Source organism: Gorilla gorilla, chromosome X (assembly GCF_029281585.2).
Source record: "Gorilla gorilla gorilla isolate KB3781 chromosome X, NHGRI_mGorGor1-v2.1_pri, whole genome shotgun sequence".
NCBI lineage: Eukaryota > Metazoa > Chordata > Mammalia > Primates > Hominidae > Gorilla > Gorilla gorilla.
In genome coordinates, this window is record NC_073247.2 from 99,867,415 (window position 1) to 99,877,415 (window position 10,001).

Below are 10,001 nucleotides of genomic sequence, written 5' to 3' on the forward strand. Positions count from 1 at the left end.
AAACTTATGTCCACACAGATATCTGTACATGTTTGTTTGTATTTGTATTAGCCTAAACTGGAAACAAAGTGTTATATAATAGGTAAGTAGTGAATCAAACTTTGACACAACCATATCATGGAATATTATTCAGCAATAATAAAGAACAAACTATTGGTACTTGCAACAACTTAAATGGATCTCAGGGGCATGATGCTGCATAAATTAAAGCAATTATCAAATGGTTACATGTAGTATGACTTTTTATTTAAATAATATTATTTATTGAAAGAAATTTATTTACATTCCTCAAAATGGCAAAATTATAGAGATGAAGAACAGATTTGAGGTTTCCAGGATTGTGTTTGGGGAGGGGGAGGTGAATATGGCCAGACAAGCAAGAAGTATTCTTATGGTGATAGAATAGCTCTATGCTTTGATTGTGGTGGTTATTACATGACTGTATACATGTAATATATGGAAACAAAACTGTATACACATTGTATCAATGTCAATTTTCTGGATTCAGTAGAGTACTATAGCTGTGCAAGATGTCACCATTTGGTGAGAGCTCAATGAAGATTAAATAAAAACTATCTGTAATAGTTTGGCAACTTTTTGTGAATCTGTAATTATTCAAAATAGCAAGTTAATGAAGAAGAGATAAAATGTCTCTAAATGCGAATAAATTTGAGAAATGCCTTACCAAACAGGAAAGACTTAATTATCATCCTAATATCTGTGTAGAAAATTAGACTTAAAATTCATTGTCATGTGAAGAGGCAATCACAGAGTGTACATGTAGGGGAAAAATGTAGGGGAAAAAGTATTATAAAAGTATTTCAGAGAGTTATTAATTTAAAAAAATATGTTTCTGGATTTTTTGAAGTTTGAGGTATTTGTCAGCTTTAAATTTTTATTTTCATTTTTTCTTGCTGAAAATGTATTCACTTTTGTACCTAATTTTTTATTTATAATTTTGAGCTCAATTTTTGTAAGTCCTTCATTTTGTGGAAGTTTCAGGTCCCACAATAAGTGGATCAGTTTCTGACTGCAATTGGAATCTCTCAGTATCACCCCCACTCCAAAACCCAACCTCACTCCAAGCTAGTAGGTCCTAAGCCCAGTATTTTGTGCAGGGAGTTTTATATTTAAGCTACCTCTTGAATTTCAACAATAGGCTCTCTTCTGTTGACCAGGAGAAAATGTAAGAGGTGAAGTAACACTCTCTAATTCAGTGAATGACTAGAGGTCTGAAAATTGCTAGAAAATAGAGGAAGCCTGGTACTTGATAACAGGTGATATTTTAGGGAGATGGTGTTTTCTGAAAATTCAGGGAGGGACAGAAGTTTAAAGAGATAAGTATCAACAGAAGAATAGAAGCGGAACATTAGAGAAAGTTAGGCACTGCTTTTTAATATTCTACAGAGATTCAAGGAGACAGGATGATTAGGTAGGGAAGGAAAAGAAGATTCCCTTTTTCTTTCCAGCACCCTTCAATACATGTAATTCACAAACATACACACACATTTGCATATAACTTGAAAGTAGCTCTTTTAATTTGTGTAAATTACAACTTCACTTAGTTCAGTTGGTTTGTGTCCCTTTTGAAGAATTTTGGCCCAAAGAAGTCTAAACAATATCAAGAATCTGGTACCTGGAATGTCTGAACACTAACTCCAAATGGTTATTGAAGGCATCAAATCCCAGTCATTGTAGGATTGTTATGTGTGTTGTATTTAATACAAATTACTGATGATGACTCACTTTTGTCTCATGTATGACCTATCCTACCTGCAGATATTACTATTCCTTGAGGTGATATAGTAAAGACTCAATAGATCTAAATCTGATTAGTCAAAATTTTTGTGATATAGAAGGTAGGAACTAATGGGTAAAGAAGGTTTTTAAAAAATTATTAATGCTACCCTAATGCCTCATTGCAAGACCATAAAAAGAAGCATGAACATAGATTTTATTGGGATAAGAATAAATTCTAAGACTACTTCCAATTTATTTTTACACCTCAGTGCTATTTATATTTATAAACAAGAGGTAGCTTAAATGTAAAATTCTGGCTGGGTGTGGTGACTCATGCCTGTAATCCCAGAACTTTGGGAGGTCGAGGTGGGTGGATCACCTGAGGTCAGGAGTTCAAGACCAGCCTGGCCAACATGGTGAAACCTCGTCTCTACTAAAAATAAAACAATTAGCCAGGCATGGTGGCAGGCACCTGTAATCCCAGCTACTAGGGAGGCTGAGGCAGGAGAATCGCTTGAACCCGGGAGGCGGAGGTTGTGGTGAGCCGATATCACACCACTGCACTCCAGCCTGAGAGACAGAGTGAGGCTCCATCTTAAAAAATAAATAAATAAAAATAAAATAAATAAATATAATTTCATGCACAAAGATAGTCCACACTGGGATAGTAGTACATGTCTGTGTTTGATGAAACTATTAGCTATTCTTATTAATTTTCATATCACCATTTTATACATAAGAAAAATGAAGTTCAGAATATTGAAGCGTTTTTCCTAAATAACATTCCTAGTTTTATTATGTAATTTTTATCAACAACAACAACATGTGTATTATCATCATGTGACAGGAAATGTTCTCTGCTGTTGTCTGACTCAAATAACGGCTCTTTAAATTGTGAGGGCAAATTAAAAAACCTTTCAGATGAATCAGCTTAAAATGTTCTTTGCATTTGTATGTTCTATGTCTATTTGCAACAGAACTAGAAGGGAAATAGTTTGCTTTGTGGACAAAAGACCTACTAGAATTGAGTGGAAGCTTTGTGATTGATACAGAATAAGGGCTAGAACATAGCACACTAGGATGAGTACTAGATTCAGAGTCCAGAGCTTTTGTGTTTAGCTCCATCTCTAACTCTAGCTATGTAATTGGTTTTTGTTCTATTTTGTTTTGTTTTCCTTTTAGATGCTCAATTTTTGGATCTGTAAATTGATTGTATTTGAGCAAAATGATCACTGAAGAAGGTCACTTTAATACTACTATTGGATGAGATAAACCTACCTTGTTGAGTAATCCTAAAGTTAGTACTGTATTATTCTTATAAAATAAGCAGCTGGAATATTTTAATAGTAACAAATGCATGACTGAATTCTCTAGATAGTGCTCTCTGAAAATTTATGGACTTCTGGGACAAGTTTTCTTAGGAATCATGTTCAATAGTAAGTTATGATGCTTATAGAATTTCTAAGAAATATAAAACATGAAGAGGCAAGATATAAAAGAGAAACAGGAAGAAAGCCAAGGTCATAAAATGATTTGAACATGAAAGCAAAATTATGAGATCGGCTATGAAGGTCAGTCACCAAGGTAGTAAGGAGTGAGGTAAAGAGCTCTGAAGCTGGAACTATTTAGGCAACTGAGATCCCATTTACCCAAGTGCATTTTCTGAAAGGTGCTATGCTAGGTTGGAAGAGCCAATACAATCTAGGAGTCAGTCATGTTGCTCTCTTTGGAGCATTCTCAGCTACAAGACCCAAAGCCCTGCTTTGCTTTCATCATGAGATGCTCTTCAAATAACCAGCCTATGAAATGGTAAGTAATAAAATGTTCAGTCTTGTGCCTCTGGACATTATTACAATAAAAGAGAAGGTGACACTAATGACTATAAATCCCTAAAGAAAATATTTTCAATGGATAATGAAATTATACATTCTCATAGTCTCCCAATTATCCAAAGCTGCATGTGGACATTTTTGGTAGGCATTCAGGTAGCTTCCATTCTTTAAGCATATCTAGTTGTAGGAAATTGTGTTTTATTGTTGTTGTTGCACACCAATTTTTCAATTTATTTTCAAATTAGGCCATTGGGAAGGTGAGTAAGAATGTTTGGCTAGGATAGATAGATAGCTTTATATTAAAGAACTTACTTTGTGTAATTATTTCTACTTTATTAACAGAGCTTTCAGAAAAATATACATCATTGTGTATTTTAATAATATTTTTAATTCTCCAAGATAAATTGAAAGAAAATATTATACAAATATTATAAATAATACATTGTATCAATTAAATTGAACAGGGAAATTGAAGATTTAGAAGATAAAACATTTAAGCATTTAAGGGGTAATATACGAAAAAAAAAAAAGCATTTTAAGGGTACAGATTACCAAAAACTCATTTTGCTACAGAATACCCTCACCAAAAAAGAGTGAATTACCCTTCAAGACTCTAATGAAGATAATTTTGTCAAGGTCATTAGCTGCTCAATAGTGTTTTATAAGAGCTGTAAAAGAATTGCACCTGGATTCTCTCACAATTGTTTGTATATCAGGAAAAGGGAAATGGTGTGCAGATTGGTTACCAATTATATTAAAATATTAGTTACAGCACTTGCAAATGTTTTTGAGTCATAATAACAGGCAGAAAACAGGTTCAGAGTCATCTGTTATAAATTCTAGTTTCACAACAGGCACAGATGCATCAGTTCATGCCTAATTATACTCTTCCATGTGAGATATAAAATACTTCAGGGTTTCTATAATAGAGACTCATGAAAACAGTTAAGATATAATTTTAAAACTCTTTCTACCAGGGCTAATGTTAATATAGAAACTAATTGCTCTGATAGGCCTTTGGGACCCATATTTACCAAAGTGCCATTCTTTTTGGCTTACCTAGATTCTGTAGCCACATTTACTTCCTGACAATGAAACTTCTATTGGAAACCCATTTTTTATACTTGAGAATGAATTTGGATAGTTCATAGAAATAAGAATAATTATTTTGGATTACTAGTTTACAGAAAAAAGAGAAAATATGACACTGCAAAAATTCTAAAGCTATAAATAGTTAAGTTCAATATCACATTCATCATCAAACCCAGCCAATCTGAAGCTCTCACATATTGATATAATTGACTTTAATTTAGTCATCTGTCATTTTTCATTTCATATTCTTCAGTTCAATTAATCAAATACCTATTAGGTGCAAGTTGCTCTGATAGAGTTAAAGTTGAATAAGATACAGGCTTTGCCCTCCTCTCATTCATGGGACTGCCAAATAAATGGAAGAGGCAAGTAAGTACTAAGCAACTAATACAAGGCAGACTATCATAAAGATTATAACGTGGTTCAAGTAAAGGGTAACAGGTGAACATGGAGGGAAATGTAGACAGGATGAAGAAAGGCTTCACAGAGGATATTACACTTGAATAGGTCTTTAAGGTGTACATAAAACCTCAACATAGGAAATTTGGAAAGAAGAAAAAGAGTTCAACATAAGTAAAAGCATGGATGCAAAAGACAGAGCGTGTATGTCATAGTGTGGTTGAAGTATCAGCATGTACCAGGAAAATATGGCTAGATAAGCTGTTGTCAGACACTAAGAGTCGAGCGGAAAATTTTGGATTTTATTTTGCATACAATAAGAAATAATTGAAAGGTTTTTTTGAGGAGAGTAACAAGTTGGCATTTCCTTTGTTGGCAGTGTAGAGACATAATAAAGAAGAAGAGACTAGAGATGAGAAGACCAGTTAAGTGGCTATTTAAAGAGAGGTTTAAATTAAATGATTGTAAAATAATTAGAAAAAAGCATCTTGGAATTAAGACACACTAATTTCCTTATAGGCTTGAAAATAACCAGGCAATATTATCATGTTCATTTGTGTTCATGCTTTGCATGATATTACAATATGCATGAGGATTAAAATGATCATAATATTACACCACTAAATCTTAGAAAGATCTAAAGTAGGTTATTAGAAACATGTGAGTAACCATCTCCAGTACCTCAGAATTTGACTGTATTTGGAGACAGATCCTTTAAAGAGGCAATTAAGTTAAAATGAGATTATTATGTTGAGTCCTAATCAAATAAGACTGGGTTCTTTCTTATAAGAAGAGGAAGTTTGAACATAGGCACACACAGAGGGAAAAAAATTGAAGACACAGACAAAAGACCATCTACAAGTTGAAAAGAAATGCCTGGATCTGATCCTTTTTTCATAGCTCTGAGAAGGCACCAATCCTACCGACACCTTAATCTTGGACTTCTAGCATCCAGAATTGTGAGAAAATAAATTTCTGTTGTTTAAGCAACCCAGTCTCTGCTATTTGGTTACAGCTGACCTAGCAAACTAATAAAAGTTTGCTATGGTTAATCCAGATAAGGTGACCTCAATTAACAATTTCTGCATGTCTATAATAATGAAAAATATGGTCAGAAATCTGTGTCAATAACTAGAACAAAAAATGAACACAAATGAACACTACACCACCTTGGTTGTCACGCACATCATCCAAAAACATGGATATATTATGAAACTACAGCTATAAATCACTTAAAGATAGGAATACGTCCTGAGACATATGTAATTAGTCAATTTTGTTGCTGTGAGACATCGTAGTGTATTTATGCCAACCTAAGTAGATTAGAGTACTATGCACCTAGGCGGTGTCATATAACCTATAGTTCCAAGGCTACAACCTGTATTGTATATCACTGTACTGATTACTGCAGGCAATTGTAACATAATGGCAAGTATTTGTGTGTCTAAACATATCTAAACATAGAAAAGATACAGTAAAAATACAGTATGAAAGATAAAAAGTGGTACAGCTGTATAGGGCACTTATGGATGCAGTTTGGAGGACTGGAAGTTGCTCTGGATGAGTCAGTGAGTAAGTGGTGAGTGTGAAGGCCCACAATATTGGTGTAAACAACTGTAGACTTTATAAAAACTGCATGCTTAGGCTACATTACATTTATTTTAAAATATTTGTCTTTATTAATAAATCAACCTTAGCTTACTGTAACTTTTTTACTTCATAAACTTTTTAATTTTTTTAACTTTTTGACTCTTTTTTAATAACACCTTAAAACACAAACACATGACATAGCTGTAAAAAATATTTTATCCTTATTCTTGAAGCTTTTTGCCATTTTAAATATTTTTTGCTGTTTAAACGTTTTGTTAAAAAAAGACACAAATGCAAACATGATCCAGGCCTAAACAGAGTCAGGATTATCAATATCACTGTCTTCCAGTGACACACCTTGTCCCACCGAATGGTCTTCAGGGGCAATTCCACATATGGAGCTGTCATCGCCTATGATAACAATGCTTTCTTCTATAATACCTCCTAAAGGACCTATCTGAGGCTGTTCTGCAGTTAACACTTCTTTATAAGTATAATAGAACACTCTAAAATAACAATTAAAAAGAGTAAATACATAAACCAGTAATACAGCCATTTATTATCATTATCAAGTATTATGTACTCTGTGTAATTGTATGTGCTGTACTTGTATATGAATGGCAGCACAGTAGGTTTGTTTAAACCAGCATCACCACAAATCTGAGTAATGCATTTTGCTATGATGTTATGACAGCTATGTATATGACACTAGGTCACGGGAATTTTTCAGCTCCATTATAATCTTATGGGACCACTGACATATATGCATTTCATCATTGACCAATACATCATTAAATGGCATGTGACTGTATATAATAATTTGGGATTGTTAGTTAATGAATGCATACAATTATCCTTCAAACATGGCTTGATAAAAGAATTTTAATAAAGGCATACATACAAATGTAACAATATTTTACAAAGTAACTGTTCTGAAATTATTAGAATAAAGATCTTCAATCTGGTCTCCAAACCTCCATTCTCTTCAACCTATATTAATTATTATAGTATATACCAGATGAGCATTCTTTTTTTTTTATTATACTTTAAGTTTTAGGGTACATGTGCACAACATGCAGGTTTGTTACATATGTATACATGCACCATGTTGGTGTGCTGCACCCATTAACTCGTCATTTAATATTAAGTGTATCTCCTGATACTATCTCTCCCCCCTCCCTCCACCCCACAACAGGCCCTGGTGTGTGATGTTCCCCTTCCTGTGTCCATGTGTTCTCATTGTTCAATTCCCACCTATGAGTGAGAACATGCGGTGTTTGGTTTTTTGTCCTTGCCATAGTTTGCTGAGAATGATGGTTTCCAGCTTCATCCATGTCCCTACAAAGGACATGAACTCATCCTTTTTTATGGCTGCATAATATTCCATGGTGTATATGTGCCACATTTTCTTAATCCAGTCTATCATTGTTGGACATTTGGCTTGGTTCCAAGTCTTTGCTATTGTGAATAGTGCCACAGTAAACATACGTGTGCATGTGTCTTTATAGCAGCATGATTTATAATCCTTTGGGTATATACCCAGTAATGGGATGGCTGGGTCAAATGGTATTTCTAGTTCTAGATCCCTGAGGAATCGCCACACTGACTTCCACAATGGTTGAACTAGTTTACAGTCCCACCAACAGTGTAAAAGTGTTCCTATTTCTCCACATCCTCTCCAGCACCTGTTGTTTCCTGACTTTTTAATGATCGCCATGCTAACTGGTGTGAGATGGTATCTCATTGTGATTTTGATTTGCATTTCTGTGATGGCCAGTGATGATGAGCATTTTTTCATGTGTCTTTTGGCTGCATAAATGTCTTCTTTTGAGAAGTGTCTGTTCATATCCTTTGCCCACTTTTTCATGGAGTTGTTTTTTTCGTGAGATGAGCATTCTTAATCCAGAGTTGTGATCATATTTCTTCTCTACTCTGTATCTTCCACATTTCATCCACTGCTTCCCTTACTAGTTACTGTGCATGCTAGAGGTGAACTCAAGGCTTTCACTTATTTCCAAGGTGGGGTATTTTTTATTGCCTATCATTCTCCTTCCCATCCCAAGATGTTGGTCAGAGTTTTAATAGTGGGCTACAGCCTGTTGATCTCACCTTAGTTTTAATTGATCAGCAGCCCTTTCTAATGTGTTGGTTTTCTGTTTTAGGACTGACTCCTGTATCTCTTTACATTTTCCACAGATCTTGTCCTGTTAGGCTTAGTCCATTAGTCAGGATCTGGATATATATGGTAAACAGAAATGTTGATGATAACATTTCTGACTGGTACCAGGTTATCTGACTGAATTATTCCTGTTTTATCTCAAACTTTTAGTCACATATATTGTTGTTAGTCTATTTTGAATTAAGTATTAAGATTATAGGACTTCTTCAGATGCTATTCCTGGAATATCTGTTTATTTAGACTGTCTAAATCAGAATCTCTCTTCCTCAAGTCCACCTTGAAAAGAAAACTTCTGTTCTCACCCTGAAAGCCTGGTTTTGCTAAAGACTCATTTTGCTTCATGTCTAAACCTGTCTAGGTTTAAATGCAAATTTTGAATTCTGTGAGGTCAATGGTGCCTTGCTCTTTCATTGAATAGAAATGATGTATTTATAGTGAGGCACATATATTTTTACTAGTTTATGATGTCAAAAATAGATAAGGACTTTTGAGTGGCAAACAACAGAAATATAATCTAGTTAATATGAGAATAATATGGTTGAGATATTTAATGAAACCATTTTTATTTTTTCTAATGCCTAATTGCTAGTTGTCCTGTGGTACCTACAGCCAATGAACCAATAACAAAATATATTTGAACACAAAGGAGTCTATTTATTAATTCATTTATTTGCCTTGGTGTATCAAAATAGAGGGTTGGGTTTTTGTCTTTGTTTCTGTTTTGAGGTTTATGAGTGTGCCTGAGTGTTGTTTACAGATTTTCATTTTTAGATTTTTTTTATTTTTTAACTTTTATTTTATGTTCAAAGTACACATGCAGGTATGTTATATAGGTAAATTGAATATCATGGGGGTTTTGTGTCCCGATTATTTCATCACCCAATAAATACTCAGAGTTTTTCAATCCTCACCCTCCTTCCACCTTCCACACTCAAGTAAGCCCCAGTGTCTGTTGTTCCCTTGTTTGTGTCCAGGTATACTCAAGGTTTAGCTCCCACATATAAGTGAGAACCTGCAGTATTTGGTTTTTCATTTCTGCATTTGTTCACTTAGGATAATGGCCTCCATTAATATTTCTGAAAAGACATGATCTCATTTCTTTATTGGCTACATAGTATTCCATAGTATATATGTATCACATTTTCTTTATCCAGTCTACCATTGATGGG